General features: G+C 36.8%; 1 protein-coding gene across 4 annotated transcripts in view; it reads left to right on the top strand.

The window, feature by feature from the left end:
• LOC149076028 (protein O-linked-mannose beta-1,2-N-acetylglucosaminyltransferase 1-like) overlaps positions 1-27,456 on the top strand; it is a 155,675-nt gene that overhangs the window by 95,507 nt on the left and 32,712 nt on the right. The window contains exon 1 of one of the 4 annotated variants that reach the window (XM_089243549.1): positions 6,468-6,692. The exons of 2 other annotated variants lie outside the window; for them this stretch is intronic. The gene's annotated coding sequence lies outside the window, so the exon portion shown is untranslated. Of the gene's footprint in view, positions 1-6,467; positions 6,693-19,930; positions 20,070-27,456 lie in introns of those variants that run through there. One more of the 4 variants, XM_089243552.1, reaches the window with a different exon arrangement.

Raw genomic sequence — 27,456 nt, 5'->3', positions numbered from 1 at the left:
TTCCACAGTATGTTCTCGGAGAATACTCTTGTTGGAATCGAATTCCACAATAAATTAGAGAAAATATAATAGACTACTAAAAGAATTCTTAAAAGTGGTTTGGGATTTCGTTACTTTGGAAATCTTTTGAAGGGATTTTTCATGTACATCGTTCCAGCAAATGTTCACTTTCTTCTTCCACTGTGATTGGGAAAAGAATCGAGAGAGAGAGAGAGCTATTATATATTATTAAAATATTTTTTAGTAGTTCAATATTGAAATTGATGATTTTGTCTCTCGATGAGAAAAAGCTTTTTCTACTACAGCGTTTCTAAACCTTTCTGAATCCAAGGACCAGTAAAATCGAGACAATTATGGACCTCTAATTTAGCCGCTGTGGTGGTCGAGTGGTCATAGTGGCCAATCAATTACACTCATAGTCAGAAAAATTGATGGCGCACAAATGGAAGCACAATACACATAACAGGCTTCATGTTAAGTTCAAAACACATACATGCACAACTTCCAGCTTATAGTCGAAATATTCTTTGACCACCTGCTAATATCTCTTTATTGAGACAGAGCGGCCATGATCTGGTTGGTCAGCCTCATTGGGTAGATATGAATTGGTCTAAATAGGTTCCCCGAACCAGCAGGAAATTTCCAAGGAGCGGCATTGGTCCACGGACCAGCGGTTAAAGAACACTGTGCTCTCGTGATCCCCCCTCCAAAGGGTGGGGGCTAACAGGGGTTCTAGCCCATGGGATTGGGACAATTATCATCAGTTTTTGCGCTTTTCCATGCAATAAGTTCACTATAGAAACGTCCGTGAAAAGTCTGGTTTGGAGAGAACGTCAAATATTCCAGTCTAGGGCCCCTGCTCCAGGATGTAGGGGCCATGCGGGTCATTATCTGCATATGTGCGTTTGCGAATAAAGCATAAATGTCCATACATTGATATGATTTTAAGCTAAAGATTCCTTATTAATTGTCAGGTCGGCTACACAATGAACCGATACGATAGTTGCAGTTTAAATCGCTTATCGTATTCGTATAGTGTGCACTCTGCCTAAGAGTATTATTAAACAATACGGATATCAAAAGAGTATCGATAGTTCGGTTATTTCCGTGGTGCCATCTGTTGCAGATGGAACCCCCGAAAGCAAATTTTGACAAAAGGGTTCGATTCATGTGCATGATTATGAATATTAATAGGTAAAGAGAGAGAGAAAGCCGCCGTCTTTGAGTGGAAAGTACGACGCTATAGCAGTGGCATCTGCTATAGTATAGTAGGTGCCACGGCTATAGCGATGATATTAACGTCAGATGATACTGTGGAACTATGATAAACGATGGTGATAATATGTATTTGCATTGTTTTTCGTGTTTTTGTATTTATTCTTTTATTTTTTAAGCTGTAATATTTTGTGTGTATGAGATTCTATGTACGCAGATACATTCTCATGCTGATATTATTGACTGTGCATAATAAAGTTCCCCCGTCACTGTCTCGCCCCTTCACAGGGGCAATGGCTAAAATTGGCTAAAGCCAATAGAGCCAGAGCCGTGTGTTTGGTTTGAAAGAAAGAAAGACGATGTCCAAAGTAACGCCTCACCATTAAAAAAAAAGCAGGATAGGGAACAGTGACTGGCTATAACGGTGATGCTGACGTCAAACTTGTTTCAAAAATGGTGGATGAGTCAGCCTGGGGTTCCAGGGATCACTACACATAGCCTGTCACTTTATCAATAGTGGGTGTCTCTGTCTATCTCATAAATTATGGTCCATCCCCATAGAAACGTGTTGAATTTTTTTTTTTTTTTGGAAACACGTAAATTGGTGCTGTTAGCGCATATTTAATTGAAACAATACAGTAGCACAGAAATTTAATTAATTAGAGTGGATTTTTTTAATTGGCTGAAAGGGGTAATCAAGGATACTAAAAATACGTATACAGTTTTTCTTTGATTTTCATGGTACCTATAAACAGACCAAACTTTCATTGGCAAAGTTGGAAAGTTTTCACCTTGATTTCATATTTCTAGTCCTGAAATATTATAAAAATAATCTCTGAACACCTGAAATATTTTAGCTACTCTCGACAAATGTGGCGCCGACAAAGAATCAGCTTTTTCTAAAGAACAAAAAAAAGGGATTGTATTTATATAGTCATGTTTTGTACTGAAATGCACCTAAATGTGTACTTTCCTAAAATACTAAAAAAGTTGAGAAAAGAAATTGCTATGACGGTGTTTTTTTTTACCATGTATTTGCCATGTATATTCAAATATTCATGGGCCCATGGAGTGTGGGTGCACAATCTCCAGCCCGTGGGCCAAATGCGGCCCGCCAAGGAATTTCATTCGGCCCACAAAAAGTGTTCCGGTAGTAATGTATCAATACACACTGAACATGATGAATGCCTAAACTGACTATATTTTCTACATAAAAATTTGGGAAATCGGGATCCATACGGGATATCACCAATTATCGCGAAAAAAATTGTCAAATTCAAGTGAAATTCCCAATTACAACCAATATTGTCATATATATTGTCAAGAGCAAGAAAAATTTTAAATTGCAGCCAAAAAAAAATGCCAAAGGCAAGTAAAGATATCAGTTATGGCAAAAAAAAGCACTAACATAAAGTCATAACAATAACCTCTAAATTCTTGATTACAAAAATTCAAGTAAGCCTCGTTGAAAAATAAGGGGGAAAACGGGACATTTTATGAAAAAAGTTGGGGATGACAAAAATTACGGGAAAATTTCTCGTAAAATGCTGGTCGTAAGGGCTGTCGTTGGATTTTCCACTGTGGGCCACGTCTTCTGAGACGAACCAGCTTATATCCCCTAGGAGGACAGAGCGGGGGTCACGGTTGGTCTGGAGGAGGATCGTAAGGTCGCCCTATACATATGCAAGTTTGCAAGTTTCGGACCCGCGGTCGGCAGAACTACCGCATACCTGTCCCTCGGACTGGGACCGAAAAGGTTATACACCTCTGCGATAGAGGGACAACAGATACGCGAGTCCTCGTAGTTGAAGTTTTGTGATCTGGCACAAGCGAGATTCCCATACATTTGACTAGGACGAATACCTTACCATAAGCCATAATACCTTAACCTTAGCCATAAGACGAATGAATGACTGTTAATAAATTTGAAACGAGAAAGAAATTACTTAATACACATTGAGCATCTTGATTCCAGTTAATAAAATGCCATTGAAATTCAAGCGAATTTCGTTTTTTTTCCTTCCTGTATCTCGCTAATGGCCTATGTATTACTAATAACATGAAATGTTCGGAATTTTCGAAAACATTCACTGACATATTCAGAATTTTCTAGTTATCGGTGCTCGTTTAATTAATCGTAAGAGACTTTACCTCCGAGGGATAAGAGAGAAGTTTCTCCTCCACATTTCCCGACTTTACTGTGCATTATATGAGAGCATAGCCAACATTACTCTCAACCGAAAATAGCGGCGCCTGGAGGCTTACGAACTTCGGGATCAAAGGCGCTAATGGAAGGCGTCCGTACAAGCCTCGCGGAATTGGAAAGGACCCCCTCCCCCCGCCCTCTCTCTCAATTCTTTTATGTGATGTCTTTTTTTTTTAAAAATTCATATGCGTTATGTATGTACAAATGAAACGACTAATAATCTGTACGAAAATGTCCATTAAATTCGATAATTAAAAGTTTCTTAGGTGAACATTCTGAGTACTGAGTAATAATAGTATTTAGGTTTCAACAAATCCGATTGATTTTGTTGTTTGTAAAAATTTGGCTGTATTTACTGAATTGCGTTTTGATTAGGTACCCCTGTTTCTTTAAAAACAATCTTATTTTGAGTCTTAAATGACGTTTCATTGGATGATTGTTTCTGAATTCATACAGGGTGTTCTCACGTGAGTTTTCTGAAAGGTAATAAAAATTTGATTGCTGATTCTAAAATTAAAGTAAAATACAGGGTGGGTGAAAAGTCCAGGGCCCATTCAAAAAATGAATGTAACAGACCAACCAGTTGACATAAAAAGGTGCGGTTTGCACTAAAATTCTTATCATGGCTTAAAGTTTCGTTTGACAGATTCTAAAAAAAAAGTTACATTCTCACTTACAGGTGGCGCTGTAAAATGAAAAAAATCGACATGACACACATAAAGTACAATACATACGAGTGCATAATTGAACGTTAAGGACAATTTGCGTTACATAAATACAAATACAATGCCACAACAGGCAAAATGTCCAACGAGGTAGATGAGAAAAAGATGCCCATAACAATATGGATGTCATATATTTCAAAAATACAGCAACCCCATCAAAAACACAATCACAAAAATTATAAATAATATATACAAATTTTTTTATTTTTTCACGTTAAAGGAATTATTAACGGTGTAAACCGTTATACGGTGTAACCGGTATAACGGTTATTAACCAGGTGTAAAGAAATTATTTACACCTGGTGCAAAAAAAAAAAAGAAAGCACTCGTGTTAACCGAACTTCTACTTTGAGATGTGAAATAAAAGGCGAAAGATTTTCATTGCAATCAAATAGCAAACCTACTATAGCCTTGAAAACGTTCTCATTTACTCCTTTCTTACGAATTCGACTTTACATAAATTCTCGTGTTTGATATGTCTGTAAAGAATTCCCAAATATATTTATTTATGAAACAATATCTTTTTATAGTAAAAAAAGAGGAGCAATAATTGCTGATATGGCTATAAAATTAGTTATTTGCTTTCACCGGAAGCAATATAAAAATTGTCCCATTTAAAAAAAAAAATTCATTTTCTTTCCAAAGTCTTTGAACTAATCAAATGTAATGGTGATACCTCTATTTGTTGGTTAATTTAAAAATAAAGAAAAATTCCATCGTGTTCATAAAGTCTTTTATTGCCTTGAGATGCCGAACTGTCATTAGGCAAAACGAGAACAAACCGTGGGTTGATGAAGAAAAGAAATTCTCTCAATAAAACATATTTTTATTTCTCTGAAGAGACGGAAAACCCATTGTTTGGGTAGAGACAATAAAGTTTATGGTGAATTAATTATAGAGCTCTCTAGACAAACCAGATTCAAAATATATAAAGGGGAAAAAAGGGTGAAAGCTAGAGTGGACGTGGAATATCTAAAGCAAACGTTGTTATCAACCTGAAAAATCATCATGGGTGGTTGAGTACACCTGGGTTTTTAAAACAAAGGTGTAACAATGATGGCCTAACGTCTTTCTTCTTTTTTTAAAAGACAGAACCAATGGCCTCCGAAATAAATAAAATGGCCTTGGAGAAACAATACAATTTGCTTTTTCCTCTTTACATTTTTCATTCATGACAATTATTGATAGCTGAATATCAATAATACTGAAGTTTATCATTAATGTTTAAGTACTACTGTGCTTTTTTCAAAAAATATTTTTGATCAAGTTCAATTTGTAGATTTCCATTTCTTTTGTTCATTTTGTGGTAATGAAAATTCCTTTCCTTTACAATTTAGTTTATTATGAAGATTTTAGAATACACTATTTTGTTTTAAGAAAACAATAATACGTGTGAAAAAACGGCGAACATATATATGTATATATATATATTATCCGATACAAGGATGTGAATAGTTTTCTTTAAATAGTGAATAAAATACCGTGCTCCCCTCGTGCTCCAGCCCGGGGAGCCAGGGACGATTATTGTCATTTTTTTTGTTCTTTCACACTATAGATTTACTATACGGGGCCCGTAAAAAGTCTGGCCTGGAGGGGGTGGCACGAAAGATCATAGCCTAGGGGTTCCTCCCATGAAGAATGCGAAGGCAATGATAAAAAAAACTGTATTTCATCAGTCTCTGGATCGTTTTCTTTCCACGGGCTTCCTTTACGTATATTCCTGATCTTGACGAACTCCTCAAGTGTTTCGACCAAAATTATTGTAAGTGGAAATTTTTGGGCGCCCCCCATTCGGCTCGAGGCAGTGCCCCGGTTGCTCCAGACTAGTTACGGCCCTGCTCGTAATGCTACCCGTCAAGACAACACTTCAAGTGTTATGCGTAATTTCAAGCATTTAAATCAACAGGACATAACGTATTAATTATAACACCAATTCCTGAATCCTAAAATAAATTTTCTATGAAATAATATCCCCATGGCCCCCCACAAGGGTGGGGCTGACACTGACAAGGCTCTTGCCCTGGGGCCTGGGAGACAAATACCATGATTTTTTTGTTTTTTCCATGCTATAAAAAAATCTGGCTTTTGGGCCTGCCAAAGATGCCAGTCTAGGGGCCCTGCCCCAGAATGTGGGGACCATGCATATCCCTTTATATATTATTGGATTGATAATATAAATTTTTCTTTAGTTTGTTTTCATTCCAAGCTTCTTTATGCTAAATTCAAAAGAATTTCCAAATTCAAGAGGTCGAATCCAATTCACACTCTTAATAGAATCGATAGATGGCGCTAGCTTACAAAAACAGAAAACAGGATAAAGGGAGGATATAATCATGGGCGTGAAGTCAAGGCGAAGAAGAGAAAAAAAAATTGTAGCTGCATATTTTTATTTTCCTTTGATGTTTACCCGCAGTGAAAGTGCCGTTGTTGTTGTGTCTTGAGTGTGTTGGATGTGTTGTATGTGCTTTTGCCGTTGTCGATTCTCCATCCATTCAATATCCGACAAATTAAGAAAAATCATGCAACTATAGTTGAAAATTTCCTAGGTAAGACACACTATTTACCTCAATAAATTTCTTGTAAAATACCGGGTGTTTATGTTAGACATACCTTGTGGAAACGTCTTTGTTGTCTCGTGTTTGTTTGAATATGACATTAAAAGTCTCCGTTTAAATTGAGATGCATATATTTTTACTTCGCAATTTCTTTGTTTTCTTGAAGGATGTGTCATTCGCATCCATCATCCTTCTGGAAATAGCATCACCACGATATGGGGCAGTGGTTATACCACAAAACTTGTTCTTGCTATGCCCCCAAGCATTCATTTATAAACACGTGAGACATCTCTCTGAGTAATCTCTCTTGTATACAACTTGTAATGCATTCAAAGATGACAGAGAAATGTCTTTCAGCCTTTTTTTTTGTATACACAGATCCAAGCATCACTATAATATACACATTTCCATACTCACCTTGAACTATCCAGATATGAATTCGTGAAAAAAAATTCTATTGTTTAAAAATCTAAATTTCAAGGACAGTTTATGCAGTGACAGGGTCAAGTGGTTATTTTGACCTTTCGTTGAGAAACTTTTTCTTAGAAGAGATTATTTAATAATTATTAATGAGACAGAAGTCTACCCCTGCACATATTCTTTCGGAACATGTTAAATTTGAATTCAATTGAAAATTTTTAAGATAAAACACTTTATTTTACTAAACTTCTTTGGGGTGTTGATGTCTTTGTGCATGCCTTGTGGAAATGTCTGTTAAAACCTTTTCAATCATTAAATTTGTGATTCATCAATTATGAAAGTAATATTATTTCTCAGTATTTTCAAATTGTTATAATGTGTAGGCCTGTGTTTGACAACTAATAAAAAATGTTATAGAAAATAACATTACCAGACAAACAGAAATAGACAAATAGATACCAAAAGAAGCACGAAAAAAAGAAAATTCTAAGATTTCGGGGTTCTTAATTTATGTTAGAAATTATATCATGTTGCATGTCTAAGTTGTTTTGCAGTAATCTGCATGCATGGAAGTAAAATATTCTGGTACATTTGTTTGCATGTTTTCCCTTTACTTCCATTTTGCAAAGTTATTAGCCTATTATTTCTTATTTATGTTATAAAAATGATGTGATATCCCCCTAAATCTAAGTTGGCAAAAACCCGGTTTTTTCCCCAGAAAAAACCCAACCCGCTGGGTTTTTTCGAGGTTTACAATATTCAAGCATGAGAATAGTAAGTTGTATACACTGTAGCCTACATAAACATAATAGACCTAGTAATATAGGGTAATTATTTATGTAATTATTATATCAGTGGTGGCTCATTGCAGAAAACTCTGGGGAGGGGGAAGAGGAACAAAACAGTTTTGCATCTTATTATGATACTTATATCCCCGTGGAACAGAGGCTGGGCCATGTCTGGCTCTATGGCCCCCTATAATCTAAATAACATTGAATACATAGATTTATTAAAGTATTTCTGTCTAGATAGAGTACGACAATGCTATGACATCATTAGAAAGCATAGTGTTTACGAGTAAGTGCAGTTTGAATGTGTAATTTTTGGTCAATTTTTGCATGGGTTTTTCTCTAAACCCTATAATCTAAATAGCATTGAATATGTTGCCGTTGAAGTATGAAATATGTTATTCTATAAAATACCTAGTTATAACATGGAATAATTGATTGGATCAGTTAAAGCGTGAAACTCGCTTGTATTCTATACATTAACTAGTTATTTCATAGAATAATGATCTACATTCCGTTAAAGTGTAAATTCCGTTAAGTAAAGTTCCGTTAAGTGTAAAATTCTGTTAAAAGAAACATATTTACATTTAGCGGTCGGGGTAGGGGGGGTTGAAAGTTAAATGTTTCTTTTATCTTTAATCCTTTCTCAATTTGGTCTATTTCAGGCTTTGACTGTAACATAAAAAACATTTTGTATGCTATATGATTCAGTAATATAACTATAAAATAACTGAATTATACACTTTGACGGTAACAAATACACATTTATTTAGGTATTTCTCTCTAAATATAGTATAACAATGCAGTAATATCAGTAGAAAGCATACTCTATATTTAGAGAGAAATACATTAATAAATATATATATATATTCAATGCCATTTAAATTATAGGGGCTAGAGGGGGGGAAAACCCACCAAAAATTACACTTTAAAGCTGTTCTTACTCACAAACATTATGACAATGCAATAACATCATTAAAAGCATACTGTTTGTAAGTAAGTGCAATTTTGAGGTGTAATTTTTGGTAGGTTAAGGAGTCTTCTGATTTGCCTCTCATCACCCATCTCAAGGGGTTTTCCTCTAACCCCTATAATCTAAATTGAAATAGTAAATATGTAGCTATTAATAATGTATTTTTATCTGGATAGAGTATACAATGCAATAACATCATTAGAAAGCGTAGTGTTTACGAGTAAGAGCAGTTTTAAGTTGTAATTTTTGGTGGGTTTTTTTAACCTGGGTTTTTCTAGTTTGGGCAAAATCAAACTAACCCTGCCAAAAGTATAATATGCCAAAAACTGTGATGCACTTTGCAGAACAACCTCAAAAAAAAACAAAAGAAAAAAAAAACTAAGAGGTCAGTTTTTGGTACATTCTACTTTGGGGAAAAGTAGCATCACAAATCAGTCTTCTTATTTGCCTCTCCTCCTAACAGTTTTCGAAAATAACAATTGCAATATGTGTTTATAGATCCTTCACATCTTTTTGATTTTCATTTGAAAAAGTGCATAAAAAACAATATTAGAATACACATTATATCCTAATTTTATCTCAAAATTTTTTTGTATGAATTCCATATTTGTCTAAGAATTTTCAACATAAATACTATGACAATTCACGTATTGAAAATTTGATATACTATTAAAAAAATATCTAGTATTTAACTAGATATTTTATATCTAGTTAATACTACTAGTATTGTTAATAATACTAGTTAATACCCAAAATACCAACTCTACATCTCAGAGAGGCAGGGTACAAGTAACATGCAGTTTTTGTTTTAGTTAGTATTTAGTGATTGGGAGGGGGGTTCTATTTTTCCCAGTGCCCATTTGAGACAAAGTTGATGATTATCTGAAGAAAAGTCATTCATGTCTTACATCATTGGGTGAAAACGAAGTTATTGCATGGAAACACAAAAATTCCCTATTTCTCAGATCACTTATTTCCATTCAAATAGGGCTGGTAGTATTGAGAGTTGGAACATTTTGGAAAAGGCAATTCAGTTCATTTGGAAAGAGCTCAATGCTCAAAATATCCACGTTTTAAAGATTATAGCCTCTGAAATTCAATAATAAACTTAAAATTATGTTAAAATAGGCATTTTTACTAAAAAAATAATTGAAAATAGGCAATAAAAGGCATTTATGGCATTTTGCCTAAACTTCCGAGCTCTAATGATCACATGTAGAAAATTTTGGAGCATATTCTTCATTCTTATCTCTCAGTCGCCATGGAGACATTGTCACCTGGGATTTGTTTACCCTGGGTATATTATGCAATAATAAACATTAATAACTTAAAATGTATGAAATGACAAGAATTTATGGTCCAAAGTTTTTCCAAGGTATAAATTTTTTTAAACCCTCTGAAAAAGAGTATCTTCAAAAAAATGTTGAGCAAAAAAGTTTCTTGAAAAACCTCTAGAAACCACTATTAAAAATATGCATTAAACATGAAGATTTTAGTTCAAGATAATCAAGCGAAACAAAATGTACAATTAATGTATAAAGAACATAAAAACTCGGTTACTAAATAAAAATTCGCACTCAGTTTAAAATTCCAGTGTGTTCTGTTCCCTCTTTTTCTCTTCTTTCTTATTTTGCTCAGCATTCCAATGGTTGGCTGCTGAGTCCCACGAACTTGGTCCCCCAAAGCTCCAACCCCAATTTTTATGTAAGTTCTCTCAGAGAAAAGAAAGAAAAAGAAAACACACCTTGTATGTTATCTGGTCGTTTTCTGTTTTTAGTTGCCTATGACGGATTTTCCGAATTCCTTTCGCTAAAATAATTTGGAAGAAAATTCCCTTGTCTTTTGTGTGCAGAAAATGTATTGTTTTTGAACTTAGTCTATAACACGACATAGGAATCGCACGGCTCGGCAAAGTTCATTGTCAAGGCATTCAGAAGAAAATAACACAAATGGTTTTTTTTGCGGGTAGTTTTTTATACATCCATTGTGTGATGTAATCTCCCCCCCCCCCCCTCCCTTTCATAATATTGAGTTCCTCTCACTTTGTGCCGGGTTCTGTGTTCGAGCCGCACTTTCCGGTGTTTAATTTGGTTTGGTACAATTTCTTTTTCTGTTGAACTTCCGAAAGGCACCGATGGCTTTAGATAGTGTGCTATAAAAAAACATGGATTTGTAGAAAATTATACATTTTCGCTTGGCTGGTGAAATTCAATTCAGAGGAGTTGCTCTAAGCCTTACTATAACTTCTGCTAATGCTTTTCATAAAAGAGAAGATGAGAAATTGAAAGGGCGGTGTTCTGTTTGAGGTGCTTTACTGAAAAAAAAAAAATCTAACGCAATGAGATTTGCTGATAAACCGGTTTATGCGGGTACCATCAAATAAATGGACGGAGGGAGATAAACCGCGTGTGGCAATAATAATGTCAGCCCATGACTCATGTCTTTCTACATGTGGCGCGAGATCGGTTGCTGATGTCATTCTCGAACACCACGTATCTCTGATTACTCGATGACACTGACAAATAAAATAAAAAATTCATCACGTGCCTCAAGTTGATAATTTTTATAGTACAAAAGCTGAAAGATGGATGAAAATTGTGATGTTTGCTGCAGCAAGTTTTTTTCATCTATGAATGACTAGGCCGATAGTGTCAAGATGTAGCCCATGGCTGAGTGTTTTTTTTTCTTCTGAATTTCAAATGCCTCATTTTCATTCGGTTTATTTATAAATATAGTGAATCTCTGTTATTACAATCATGTTTTTAATTAAAACTCTGCTACAACGTCAACCTGCTAATTTCCATGTATGATGATGTTAATGAATCTTGCTTTATAACGTCTATGAACATGCATTGACCAAGAATATAAAGACATATTTTTGTTTAATTCACCACAGATTTACTTCAGCTGTGCATTTTGCTCCAAGGGTTATTTATCTATATACATATATAAAATAACATGCCCTGACTTGACAACACCGAGCCAAAACCGCTGAAGCTATAAATATGAAATTTAGTCAGTAGTTTCATTTTGAAATGCAAAACGTCAGAAAGAAAAGGCTTTTGAAAATTCGTTCCCTAAAGTGGTCATTGGGGGAAGGGGGGGGGGGGGTTGCTGAAGTCATAAATATGAAATTCGGTCAGTAGTTTTATTTCATGATTTAAAGCAACCATCTTCAACCTGTTGCTCGCGAGCACCACGGTGTTCCCTGAAGCACCCATAATGCTCTATGCCCGAGTCCAATTTCATGCTCGCGATCAACGTCCCGATTGAATACCTTGCACTAATTGCATTCAAGGATTAAAATCGTCCTGATTTCGGGCATTCATATGCAAGGTTGAAGACTTCAGATTTAAAGACTCACTACGAAGGGGTTTTTCGAAATTCGACCCCTAAGGTTATACGGAGCAATCATCGCTGAACATAAAAATCTGAAGCTATAAATATGAAATTTAGTGAGTATTATATTCTATGTAAATAGAAACCTTCTAAGACGCAATTTCTCTAAAATCAACTCTTCCCCCGTTGGTGGTCATGAAAGGTTCAAATTTTATATGGGGGAAATCGTCGCCGAACAATTTTCAGTTTACCAAATTCACGCGAGCGAAGCCACGGGTGACAACTAATAAACAACAAGGATTGACAAATCGATAAAATATTTAGGCGCCAGCCGAATTTCGTAGGAATCAAGCATGACATTTGGCTTTTGAAAAGCGGTCCTAAATATTGTTTTCTTTTACTTTTCCCATGTTAAAAGATAGCATAATAAAATAAGAAAATTTCGTCACCCTCATACATTAATTTAGTAATTTACTTTAATTTAGCAACCACATTAAAATAATTTTTGGCGCCAATACTGATTTCCTAGCCACCATGGTGACCTGGTGCTTGGATTCATCCAGCCCTGGTATAAACAATAATGGGCAATTTCATGGGCAGTTAGTAAAATTTTGCAAGGAATTGACGATGTCCCGTATTTGTGATTTAAATTTCCCTATTTTTCTCGATAAAACATGGTCATCCTAATCTATTATGAAATAAAGACTATAAAACAAAACTATACTATACATGTTTGGTATTTGATTATGTGTAATTATATTTTTCCTACTAACTTGAAAGGTTTTGAAAACGTCAACCTTGGTTATAGCGACATCTCGGTTATAACAGAAAAAACTAGCAGAATCATCGGTGTCAGTATAACCGTGTTTGACTATAGTTGAAACATTCACACTAATATCAGGGACTACAATGGAACCTCCATAACGGACACCTTCCGTCGGACGCTTTTGAAGATTGCGTAACTCAATGCATTCTACTGTATACCCGTGGTGTCGCTCGTGTGGATTTACAAATCTGAAAATCCCCTTCCCTTTGAAAAATCCCTTCGCTGTCTCCGAGTCCCTACGTTACTTAAAAAAAAACGGACCAAATTTTATATTCATAGCTTTCTCCATATAAAACTTTGAAAACCCCCTCAACCCCTTAGACGTGAAACCCTTTAGGGGTTGAATTTTGAGAAATCCTTTCTTAGTGAGCTTCTACATAATAAAATATGACTACTGACAGTTTCATGGTTTTGGCTTCAGTGGTTTCTGCTCGGCGATGATGAATCAGCCAGTCAAGACATGTTATTCTATTAGATTAACGGACTCTTCCCCGTTAGCGTCAAAAATTGCGGTCACATGACGTCTGTTATCAAAAGGTTTCACTTTATTTGTTTTTCCATTTCAAGTTATTTAATGGGGGGGGGGGGAGGGAAAGCAGACACATTTATTAACGAGACGACTGAAACCATTATAATGAAACAAAGTGTCCAGTGGAATAAAATGATATAAAATTTGTTGAATTTAATAAACTACCTTGCATTGTATATATACTCTGCATTTACAGAGTTATTCGTACTTCCGTGCATAGAACTTTGGTGTTCGTACAAACATTTTTACTTTACTGATTTCATAGCTGTTGTGTGTGTATTAAGGAATCATATGCTGTTTCAGTGATGCATCAATGCATCATAAGTTTCGCAATGTCATCTTCAAAAATTTCGAGAACCGAATCCCACTATTCCTAGAAATCATAAATAAGAACCAAGATCAAAAGAAAACTGCACAAAAATATTTTTTTTCCTTAAATATATATTTTTTTAGTGATGAAACACGAAATTAATTACAGATCGTTGGTTTGTATTGTTTCTCCACACTTTTTTTATATTCATCGTTCTTCCCGTTTCTAATGGCATTTATCAACTTTTACGTAAAAAATAAATTACTCCATCAATGTATTACTCACCTTATTTCATTTTTCGAATTTCACGGCCCGAAGAAAAAGTCACAATAATTTCGGAGAACATGGCGTCACCTGTTAAGACAGATGAAATTTTCTATTCATGATTTAGAGCTTTTACATTTTTGAAACGTCTGGGATTATTGAGGATAATGAACGTTTTTCCGAAATTATGCAGATACTAATGAAGAAAGGGTCTGAATGGGGTGTTCATCCAGTTCTTTCGAAAGTTTCGTGGTTTTTTTTCCTACCGATTGAATGACCAAAGAAAAGTCTGGATCATCTCTGTCTCGGTTATATTTTCTTCATTTCACACACACATTCATTTTTCACTTGTGCAAGCTCCGTACGAAATTGGAAAACGAAAGGAATTAGAGATAAGTCCAAAAACCCACACAAGTTACATAATCAACGGAATTCGGACGTGGATGAAAAAGATAAAATAAAAGTTATTTTTTTTTTATCGAAATATTTCTATATTAACGTTAACCTCCATGTGTTTCAAGCTCATCTCCACTGGCCCCCTCCCTCTATTTTTATACCCGGAAAACTAATCAGCTGTTAATCTAAATATTTTCTTCATTTTCCGAACTAATTCAATTGCTTCCTATGTAAAAGGGGTGGGGGAAATGTTCTCGTGGTTCAATTAAGGAATACGGGAAACTTTTCCTCTTCTCTACACCGAAGGAAATTGCGTTCCGTGGTACAGAAATAGAAAAAAAAGAATTTCATTCGCAATTAAATAAGTTTGGTGACGGAAATTGAATTTGCATCTTTTATGAGTTACATGTATTTTTAGTGGAGCGCGAAACTCTCTCTGGTGTAAGCGTGTTTGAAAACTTTGGTTCTCTACTTACCTAGTATCCGTTAATTTTTTTTTTCTACCTTAATATTAATTTTCTTGTTCAGGTTAAGATTAATGAAGTTTGCAGTTTTCGTATTTGGGAGGAGCGGGCGGATGCATCGATTTATGTCTTATTTATACCTTGAAAAATTTTAAATTTTTAAGAAAAATTTCGAAAATTATTGCCGAGTGGATGGTTTTCTTGTTCGTTATCGTAATCGGGAAGTCTATAACAGGCGGGAGATATAAGCAATGTATACAGATATATGCTCTATTTTTATACTGGATGTGATTTTCACTTCCAATCAATAAAATTAAACTTTTTTTTTAAAATTTGAATTTGTGTAGGTCTATTTTTAGTAACTTGTTAGGTTAATGAAATTAAATGTTACAATATCTGTGTATATCAAAATATTTTTTTATTAGAAGTTCGTTTGTTATAAATACCCCCCCCCCCCCGTATAATGTGGCACATGTCGGGAGAGAACCAAGGAAATTGTCACCTTTACCGTGATTGTGTATTCATCTTCAAATACGAATACAAGGCCACAACAGGCAAAATACCCAACGAGTGGACTTCGGCTCGTATTGGCAAATATCGCTCAAACTTCAGTCTAGGATGAGATGAATTTGATCGGCGATGTTAATTATGTTTGGAAATGTTGATAAATGTGAAAAAAGCTAACACACACATTACAAGACTGATAATAAGTTTATACGTTTTTGTACTGATAAACGTATTTTCATATAATTCAATTTTAATTACGATATGTTTAGCGGACGTATCACGTACGCGAGAAACTGATAAGTGGTTGAATTTAAGTGATATTTCTGCATTGTTTTTTTCCATATTTATCTTTCTTACCTCACTCGGGCATTATGCACAATTACCGGTAAAAATGATAAATGTAAGAAAGTTTATCAAACTTTCCAAGACGATTATGGTGATTATGCATAATAACCAGCGAGTTGGTTAATCACCCGTTTATCACATTTACCGTAACATAAGATTCATCATTCAGAAATTTCGCTGGGAGGTAATTTTTATTAACTCAGTTTTATTGCTACTTCATCATATATTTTGGAAGGCTTCACTAATTTAGTTGAAGTTAATTGGTACATACAAAATAAGCTTAATTATACACTTAATAGATAAAATATAATATAGTGCGTGTGTGTTGATTAACGTGCTATATTATCAACATTAAAATAGAAACGGTGAAATTTTGAATCATGGTTTTTTTTTTAAATTTCAATTTCGTGTAATTCATAGCAGGCGATATTTGTTGTATCAATTGCTTAAGGAGTGGAAATAAACGTCATCTCGATTCGAAAGAAGTAACTTGTACATTTCCCCACCCTGTACCATATTTGCATATTTATTTATTCTTCCATTTTTAATCATTAGGCATCAGCAATTTGAAACTTCTTGTCATTAGTGCTAATTGTGAGATTTGCATTGCGGCAAGAACACGCCCCTGCTATTTAATTTCTTCTTCTTTTCTCTCTCTTCTGAGTTTTGTGGGTGACGGACCGAAAAAAAAAACAAATATTTTCCTAAGGAAACTTCAGAGAGAAAAAAGAAGGTAAAAAGAGAAATGTCTTGCTGGTTGGATGATAGCTAGAGTTTTTTGGTATTTAGTCATTAAAACATCTTTAGGTAGAATGTTTTGAGGTCATGGTCTTTCTGCTGAGCTTGCATCAAGTTGCAGTTGCCATTTTTTTTTTCTTTTTAAGTTGGAATGAAAACTCGGACTGTAAGGGGAAAAGAAAATTTTTTTTTTCGGTTCTCAGATTTCCACTGGATTATTTATTCGTTGCCATCTTAGAGTGAGAATCTCCATGTTCTTATTTTTCTACTTTTTTTTTTAAATCAATGCCGTGATTTTTTTTTTTTATCAACTACGATTAGTCAAAAAGAATTACTACGGTAATCGCGCGATGAAATAAGATTCATTCATGATTTGCTTTGGAAAAATCGTCGTGGAATCGCGAAAGAGGAAAAATAAATTCAAGTGTTAAGTGTCTGCGCCTGCGCAGCAAACGATACGATAGACATGAATACGTTCGTTGGTTTTATGTTAAAGAATCTTTGCAGCGTCTGACACGACACGGTGAGTGTCTGGAGACGTGAATCCACCCTTAACCGCACATGTGCCTCGTAAACAATGGGTGCTCAATCTTTTGGAGAGTGCAGGCTATTTCACTGGTTTGAAAACGTGTCGCGGGCCACTTAATTGACTTGTAAATGTGCCGCGGGTCACGGAAGTGATCTATAAATGTGCCCGGGGCTGCTTAAGTGATCTATAATTGCGCCGAGGGTCACTTTAAGCTATCTGAAACAGCGCTCCAGGTCACTTTCCCAAAGTCACTTGAGTTATCTATAAATGTTCCGCTTGTCACTTCAGTAATCTTTAAATATTCTTCAGGTTACTTAGTAAGTGATCCGGAGCACCGCCCCAGGCCACTTGAGTGTAGATGGGCTGTGAGGTCACCTAATAGTTCTTTAAATGTGTTGCGGGCCACTTAAGTGATCTGGAACAGTGCATCAAGTCACTTGAATGATCTGTAAACAGTGCCGTCTTAATGCATGGGCCCACCCGGGCACGACCCAGGGGCCTCGGGAATTAGAACCGGAGAAATATTCGAAAATTTGTTAGGTAAGGGCCTCAGGAAAATCACTTAGCCTAGGGGCCTATGATGCTCTTAAGACGGCCCTGTCTGTAAATGTTCTCTGGTCATTAAAATCTGGGAATGTGCCACTTAGTTCATTTTTACAAAATTAGGTTTGAGATCGCAGGCCATATCAGACGACTCAGAGAGCCATATGTGACCCGCGGGACATGGGTTGAGCATGTATGTCGTAAACATTGCTCTGGGGACTTTCTGACGAATTGGTACATCCCTGAACGTTTTGTGTGTGTACATATGGCGTGACTCTAAGTTGAACCACCCTCAGTCGAGGTGACAGAAATAAAGGACGCACCTTTTAATGATATTAAAATCGACAAGTTAAGCTTTTCTTTTTGGTTTTGACGTATTCCTTAAAATTAGTCTGTAAAATTAATTCCAGAAATCCTTTCAAAATAGACGGCGGATTAAACGAAGGTGAGAACCCGATCCTACATTCCTTTTTTTTGTCTGGGCATTTAGTCGGCGCTCTTTATTATAACAACGCTCCTCGTTTCACGGAAAACGGACATTATATCAGGAAGTCGTAATATCGAAATTTTAAAAAACAGAAAAAGAAAATAGCTCAAGAGGATTCATGATTAGACGGAATAAGAAATTTTATTATTCATTTCGTTTTTTATACAAGCAGTTGTAGTGGAAATGCATCAGGTTAGAAAATTTTATTATAATAAAATTGTAATAATTGATTACTACCACAAAAGTACAAGAGAGGTTTGTGTCATTGTATCCAGGTTCGAACCCCACCGGCACCACAGTCAGGGGTTGTCGGTTGAAGTTGGTTTTCTGTGGTTCCCAACTTCGAGGCGCGAATGCCAGTCAATCTCCCCGTTAAAAAGTCTCGTCACGGAGAACAACAGGCCCATTACTGTACAAATATTCAATCATTACACTTCACTCCTGAAATAAAGATGGCAGCATTGAAAAACCAGACTCAACACTATATACGCACTCAGACTGTTAGGGTCACGCAGTTTCAGACTCTGCCACGAAGCTGGGCTACAAGAGATCTCGGCTACAGGATAAGTACAGCGGCACAGTTCATTCATTCATGTCATTGTATCCGAATTCATTGGGTTTTAGTTCTGGATAAAAGCGAGGTTCGTTAACATTATTCTTCTAAGTAATCAGCCAGGACAATCGATAATCGACTTTATAATTGTGATTCGGACACCGTGCTAAAATCACTTCGGTGACAGCGACTGGTTGTGTTCAGTTTGGACGCAGTAGCCCAGGTGGATAAGATGCTCGCCTGATGTACAAAAGGATATTTAGAGGTGTCGCGAGTTCGATACCCGATTTGTTTTTGTCAGAAACTTTCCTGACCCGGAATCATAAAAGAAACGACAACAACATGACCGCAGAAAAATATTGCTACTGCAGGGAGTCCCACACTGAGGGGGTTAGCGCACCAACCGCTCAGTGAGTATAAGAAAGACCAAATGTCGAACGCTGCCGTTCGGATTCGGCGATAGATTGAAAGTCCCGGTCTAATTGTGCAGAAAATGACCTCGGTGCGACACAGAAATTATCAATGATCAATGTGTTCGGTTCCCCCTCCTATCGATGTTATATCTGTGTAATAGTAGAGGTCATTAAATGTGAGTTTGACTAGTTATAGTTCCAATTGGACGATGCTGAAAAGAATAATTCCCCTCCCCCCTCCATTTTATTACCCCATCAGCCAATTTTCACCTTAGTTATCCGAAGATGGGAATTAAAAGAAATATCTCATATTATTATCGATTAGAAATGCTTCTGAGACTGACAGAGAAATATTTTTTTTTCGTTAGTTTTTAAAAGAAGGGCTGATCAAACAATAATGACTTATTTTCCCCCTCTCCTGACATTCATTTGGAGCAAGTACATCACGACTCTCCTGGTTGATATTTGAAGAGCAGTATCTGAGCAACACACGCCAATTTCTACGTTTCCTCTTCCCCCCCATTCTGTAGATAGGTCCATCTCCAACACCTGTTTCTAGGCTTTTGTTCTGAAAAGATCTCGAGAAGCACTTATAGGCGACCACTTTATCAAATACCTCTGCTAAAATGGCCATCCACTGCTCGCGTCTCGACGACTTCTGAGTGTGCCGTTTTGTTTTCCCACCTTTCCCTCGGAGGGTTTCCTACAAGGAAGTCCGCGAGTTTAAATTGAACAGCTGTTTTTGAACAAGTGCGTAGCCTGTTGTCCGTACCTCCCTTTTAACACTCACTTCATCAAAACCACCAGCGTCAGAGCCACTTGAACAGCTCATAACTATCCTCGTTTCAGGCTGTGCAGTGCAGTAGCTGTTGTTCCGCGAATGTAGCGTAGTGACAAAGGCTTTATAGTTCGTTATGGATAAGGGGTTTTTTGTTCCAATGCAGGTTGGTAAGAAACATGAAGACAATGGCGTCATTTTTTTTTTCGTAATAAGAGTCGATTCTCACATTATTTATTTTACCCTCTGCGAGATATTTATCTTCGTATGTAATATATTTTTCTTAACAGCGTTATAAAGAGCGAAAATAAATTGTATCCGCCATTTCGAACTAACTTCGAATTCCGGTTTGTATCGTGAGTTTACCATGCTGTACTGCATGCACGCTCAACCCTTGATCTCGGGCGAAATGTGGCGCCCGACCTCAAACGCAATTTTTTAAAAACGAACTAATCGACACATTTCCAAATCACTTTCAGTGAACCGCGGTGGAGTTCCACATCGCTTGAGTAACCCGCAGCACATTTACATATCGATCAAGCGGCACGCAGCACATTCCCAGATCACTTGAGTGACCCCACGACGCATTTGCAGACCAAATAGGGATCATTTCCTGACAAATTGAGTGACTCGTGGCATATTTACTGCTCACTTGAGCGATCTGCGACACTGTTTCAGAGCACTCAAGTGACCCACGGCATATTTATAGATCACCGTAGCAGCACAGTTCCAGAGCAATTAAGCAACACTTGGTACATTAACAGATCATTTTAGTAACCTGAGCGCTGTTCCAGATCACTTAATGAAATGGCCTGCGACACGTTTTCAAATCAGTCAGGTGGTTTAATCCCCCCCCCCCGCCTTTTACCAAGCGGTAGGTTTGAGTTGCTTTATAACAGCTGTTCTTGTTATCTTTGCTGTTTTTATATTCGTCTTGGTGTCATAGTAACTGATTTGCTGTCGAAAAAATACCTCTTTCTCGCTGATAAAAATGTCTTACATGACGTGTGAGAATCTCATAAATTTTAGAAGACTTACGCAATTAAAGGCTGTAAAGAATAGAAAAATATTTTGGGTTTTTTTTTCCTTCTCCAAAATGGTAAACCTTATGAATTGAGAAATGCTTTAATCTCTGAAATGAAAGCATATTTGTGTTAAAATCTTAAAAACTCTGCCAAAGCTTGTCAAAAACCAATTAGAAAAGAAGAGGGGGGTGGGGGAGGATTTCCGGATTCTTACGCAGGGTGGGGGTGCGGCCGTGTCCTTTTTGAGCAGTTTTAATAATTTAGTTTATATTAATCGATTTATAAAATCACGTGCGTAGATGTCATGCCTTCATTTTTACTGTATTAAACCTCGTTATTTTAATAAATAGACTTGTGTATAACGAGGTTATTCATGTTATAACCATTAACCCTTTAAGTGTTTTTAAAATGTTCCTGATCCGCACTATAACTGCCACATTAGAAATAAAAGCTTGTTATGAACCCGAGATATTTCGGGGTGACCGAAATAAAGCAGATTAAGTTTGACGAGATATTTCAAGATTGCCGCTGTAAGGGTTAATGTGATTATGCATTAATCACATTTACCGTAACACATATAGTATAGGCCGTTAACGTCGTATAACCAGAATCTCGCTATTACGAGTAATTCGCAAGTGGTTGTCAAAGAGCTAATGTTAAAGATACAAGAAATATCTGCTTATAGCAAGTTATTTATGAATAAAAATCAGAACACATTTGCTATTACGACAACGGAAGTTTTGGAAAAGCATGTTTTCTTCTCCCTTTCTTTAAGAATTAATTATGCATGAAATGGATCGGAGAGAGCGGAATTTTATTTAATCTCTTCACCCTATCCATAGGTGTTTATAAACGGGGCATGTTAGTACATCTCCCATAGATAAGAGGACCACGTGTTGGTTGGGCAAGTGGAACACGACCCCCAGGTTTTGACATCGTTGTTTTATTTACCTTGAAAAATCATCCCCCCCCCCCATCATTCATAAAGTGCAAAATTTATTCAATCATCATTGTGTATACATACATAACCAGCTAACTCTAGATCGGTGTTTCCCAAAGTCAGGACAATATCGCCCTCGGTGGGCGATGGAAGCTAGGGGCATGACAGGATCCTGTGGGTTCGCTTCAGTTGGGGAGGGGCGATGAGCGAAAAAAATTCCGGAAGAAGGGGGGGACGATAGAACATTTCATTTCATACCGTGCACCGCCCGGGCTCTATCGACCATTGTCAATTTTAGCCATTGGACGATAGAACAAAAAGCTTGAGAAATCTCTTCTCTAGATCAGCAGTTCTCAATCTTTTTTTGGTCTAAAATCACCTCCCAGGCTCTCCTGCACCACAGCTGGTTTTGCCAAATCGAATGTCGCATTGTACCATCGAAAAAATTTTTTCTTCACAGCTTCAACTTCGCTATCTCACTTCTCATGTTAACACTAACATCTGAGGTTGTGCCGGCATTTTTTCTGCAAATGTGTTAAAACCAAGAACCATTTTATTAATCGAAAAATTTTCTCCCGAATACGACAAAAAAAAAAAAAAAGGATGATGATGATGACCTTTCCTCCCACATACATACACTACATAAAAATACATACATTACTCACTTGTCTATCCCTTCATCAGGGGGACGCGACGGGCCCCCAGCCTGTATGGGGAATATATGGCCCGCATAAGGGTCAGGCATCCCCTTAAAATTTTTATTCTGGTTCTGGTTCTGGTTGGTCTATAATTTCCTTTACAAAATCCATTTTGGCCCACTGACTTGCAGCAACAATTCATTCCCCACTATTGGGTTTTTATCAGCAATTTTAGTAATAGTTGGCAACTTCACTAACTTTTGACAATTTTTTGCTATAACTGACAATTTCCCTCATTTTTCTCAAGGAAATATCAACCAATTGGTCAGCCGACATTGCTTGGACCATTTAATGAGAATATTTTCAGACCCGTGAACTTCTGAAATAAAGGAACCAATCAAAAGCTTTCTTCTTTCAGGCAGGTCCTGAGCAGAAAAACTTTCCGCTAAGAGGCAACAGTGTACATTTTATTTTCAAAATAAACCGCTGTGGTGGTCGAGTGGTTATAGTGCCGGACTCGTGATGCGAGGATCCGGGTTCGAACCCCACAGTGGTGGTCGGCTGAAGTTGGTTTTCTGTGGTTTCCAACTTCAAGGCGCAAATGCGAGCCGATCTCCCCGTTAAAAAGTCTCGCCACAGAGAGCAACAGTCCTACAACGGTAAATCATTCAACCATAACACTTCACTCATAGTTAGTAAAACTGGGGGCAGATGACAGCACTACACATAACAAGCATTACACAGAAACAAACTATACGTCAGGTTGCACTACACGTACACGCACATTCCCGCATTTACCGATTCGTTGGGGGGTTCCGCGGGGGGGGGGGGGTGCATGTGTGGTGTAGCAGTAGTAGGTAGGGGCTCGGGGATCCATGATGTTCTTAAGTCAGCCACCTCGTTGGGCAATTTGCCTGTTGTGACGTTGTATTTGTATTTGTAATTTCTATGGCGGAGTCCCGTAGGCCTATTTTTTTATTCATCAAAGTTACTGATTTATTTATATTTAAAATATTTATAATTATTATTTTTTTCAAATTTACTCTTTGTTTTATTTTCCTCGACCGGCCACGGATCCTCTCAAGAGTGCAGACGGAGCACCGGTTGAGAACCACTGCTCTAGATGAATATTCCAAAGTAGTTCAAAATAAAAGGAAAGACAAATTTATCTAGTCTGTAATTTCCCCCATTTATGTTTCTACAGACCAAAAATCGTTTATGACGACAATTCCGTTATAGCGACAATTTTTCCCTCTAATTGTAAATTGTCATAACGTATTTTTACTGTATAATATATTTATTTGCTCTATTCTTTTGTAAATTTGAGTTGTGCAACATTACACCAATTACAAGAACTTTTCATGATCAGTGTTTGGCGCAGCATAATTTCATGGGTTTTTCCATTATTAAGGAACAAAAAACTTCCAACGCATAATTTCTTTTACTCTAGCCAATCTATTCAGAACGGAAGTGGTTTCCCCCTTAGGCAAGATTTGCAACCGTAAAATTCATAAGAAATTTTCAAGAGGTTAAAGAGAAATAAGTGAATGAAATTTCTGTTCATATTTTTAAGTAATTGGATTTCATTTATACTGCACTCGTACGTATGATGAATCTTCAACTGAAGAAGAAAAGAAGAGTAAAATAATTTTTCAATCGAAAGGAAAGAAAAATGCATTAGTTGTATAGAGTCGGAGAGAAAACATAGAATGATGTCTCCATTTGCTGGAAGGAATTCTTACTGGTTGCAGTCGACCGTAAGTTCATTTCCCGATTTCTATAAGGTTCGCGCTGACTTCCATCTCTTTCTTGAGGAATTCGGGGGATTGCCGAAGGCTTCCGGGCCTTTCTGAAAGGCAAAGTTTCCGATTTTCCAGTCGCGGTAAAAAGAAATATCCCATTCATGTCGGGTAGAAAGCGGAAAAATAGTAAAAATGTCAAGAAAAAGAAATCATTGGGAGAAGAAGGGTTTTGACCATAACCATTGGATACGCACTATTCATAGGAGCTTTCCCTGCTTCTTATTTGAAGTCTTAGGTGATAAAAATATTAAGTCCCTTATCTGCTGGCCGTCAGACGTCCTAATATTTCAGGAATGAAGTAAAAAAAAAACACGCATATATATACAAGCTATGAATGGAGTAGATGGTATTGGCAATACTCGGGTCGAGGAATTCCAGTCGACTTTTACCACTGGAATAGCTTTTATGCCATTTTTTTCCCTACTCTTTCTTCAGAGAGTTCAACTTACTATAAGAGTGGCTTTGATTTCTCAATGGTCCTGTTCCTCTAGACTCCTTCCTTCGACCCTTTTATGGTCTATAAAAAAAATTGTAATTTTTTTTCTCTCTCTTGTAAACCGTTTCGGATGCCATTTCGAAAGAGTAGAATAGTTCAAAAATGACTTCCTTTCCTCAGACTTGTCTTTTGCTTTTAGGACGACGCTGACCGGCCTGGTACATACGTACATGCCTATGAATATCTTGGCGAATTCTTATTTAAGCTCCACCATATTCTTCCATCGAAGCATTTTTTTTTTTATCGTAGCCTTTTTTTTCTGATACATCCCCGTTTCTCCGAAGACGAAAGTGTTGGGAGAGAGCTTACAAGAAGAAAAGAAGAAAATTCGAATGGAAAACGAAAATGTATTCCGATGCGTGTTAAGGTCAACATTTACGGTTCTATTTTGCGCATTTTTGAGGCCGCTGACACGTGGTAAAAATGAATGAAAAAGCGCTTGGGATTTTATATTATTGCACTTAAGTTTCTTGTCTGGTTCTAAAATAAGTTGCGTGGTCTGAAGACTTTTTTTTCCTTCTGTCTCTGGTTTCGTTTTATATCCTCTTTTATTTATGGGACCGTAAATTTGTCGGAAGGTTATTGTATCAACATTTGATTCTTCAGATTTCGAATTTTAAACATGGTTTTTAGACCTCAGTGCCGGCCGTGCCTGGGTACGATGCTTCTTCTGTTTAAGGGGGTTGTTACACGCAGATTTTCCAATACTATTAAGTTTTCTGCGTCTGTGTTCAAGTTTTTGTTCTACACTTGCACTAAAAATATTTTTAAAATATTTTAATATAAACTGCTGGCAAGCATTACACGTGCTAATGTTTTTCACTAAATGCTTTTTGTGTTTTCAAATGTCTTTGTGTGTGTCTCAAGACTATCGTGTTCTAGCGCAGTGGTTCTCAACTTTTATCACCCGCGGCTCTCTTGTACATTGCATGGTTTATTTGTGGCTCCCTAGAACAGTGTAGTAGATATTTTCACTTATAGAAGCACTACTTCGAATTCAAAGCATAAATAGGCACACAAATCAATATATCCATCTCGACTTGACGCCCCTGACAAAAATTAGCGACACCCTAGGAGCCGTGACGCACACTTTGAGAAACACTGCTTTAGTGTAATCCTTTCTTAACCTTTTGTGTTCTGCGGACCCTTTACGCCATGCAAGGGACCCCCCCCCCCCTTACTAATACGATAAAGATCACGGACCCCAGTCAGGATAATAATCAGTTTTTTTCATTATGTGAGCTGTATAGGGAGTGCCGCTGTAAGGGTCGAGTGGTTAGTGACGAACTTTCATCGCATCTCGAAAACGGGATTCGAACCTCATCGGTGGCACAGTGTTGGTCAGCTGAAGTTGGTTTTCTGTGGTTCCCAACTACGAGGTGTGAATGCGATCCGATTCCCCCGTTAAAAAGTCTCGCCGCAGAGAGTAACAGTCCTACAAACAGCACAAATATTCAATCATTACACTTCACTTCTGAAATATAGATGGCAGCACTGAGAAATCGGATACAACACTAGATACGCACTAAGACTGTTAAGTACACACATACTTCTAGCACAACCCACTGAGTAGTAAATTGTCCATGGAGATAGACCTGAGTTGTGTTCGGCTAGAAAGGAAAGGTATAGGGAGTGCTAATACAAAAACAACGGCCACAACTGGCAAATTTCCCAACGAGATGGCTAAAAAAAATGCCATAAAGAATATGGATATTAAATAAAACCACAATAAAGCAATCCAATATAAAGCATATATCACGAAAGAAAAAACTGATAATTATTAGTTGTTTTTTTTCGTGAATTATATAATTCACTGCCATAAAGAGATTATGGTTGTCTTAACCTTAGTATGGATAGCTTCTCAATTTACCCAAATATGTTTATGGCATTGCTTTTTAAACATATCAATTATGTTAAAATGCACGACCACCCCAGGAGGTAAGCTATTCCATTTATTAACAATCCTATTAGGGAAAAACTCTGCGACACCATAACCTGGAATTGTCCTATACTAAAAACGATACTGGCGTCCACTTGTCAAAGTATAGTAGAAGCTAACGTGTGGGTGTGCGTGGTTCTCTCAAGTTCATTATGTGAACCATGGATGACTAACGCCATCTGCTGGGCTATTGGTTGCTATACAATAGTATCGCTACAACATAAATCAATATCAAAATTTCTTGTCCGTTATATAATTTCGAAATTCAATCCACGAACCTAAAATAATACATAAAATACCGAAACAATCACCCTTGGATTTCCGAATGTCCATTCGAAAAACTAATACAGTCGTAACCTTCGCATCAGTATATTTTGTATATGCAGAAAAATTAACATCCAGGGCCTTTTAATCTGCTCCGGAGTTTCTTGAAACTCATGGTACGCCCCTGATCTTGTTACGCATTTGATGTAAAGGAGAGTATATATATTAATCGTTCATTATATAGGCCATCCATAAATGGTACAAATGGAATGTACCATACTGTTACATTCACCTTATGTTCCACAGTTCTGGGATTGACTCTCTGATTGTTTCGAGCTTCCTTTATGATTACTAATAACATTACTGACCGGGGCCATCTCCAACTATTCTAGACAGGTTTTATTTTACACGGCGAAACATCTTTGTGCATGTTTGATGGAGTTTCCAAT

The sequence above is a fragment of the Pholcus phalangioides genome, unplaced genomic scaffold, assembly GCF_987345545.1.
Source record: "Pholcus phalangioides strain wild (caught in Gottingen) unplaced genomic scaffold, Ppha-v1.0 ptg000015l_1, whole genome shotgun sequence".
NCBI classification, from domain to species: domain Eukaryota; kingdom Metazoa; phylum Arthropoda; class Arachnida; order Araneae; family Pholcidae; genus Pholcus; species Pholcus phalangioides.
The sequence above is the reverse complement of the archived record's forward strand: the minus strand, read 5'-3'. Positions and strand labels throughout refer to the sequence as shown.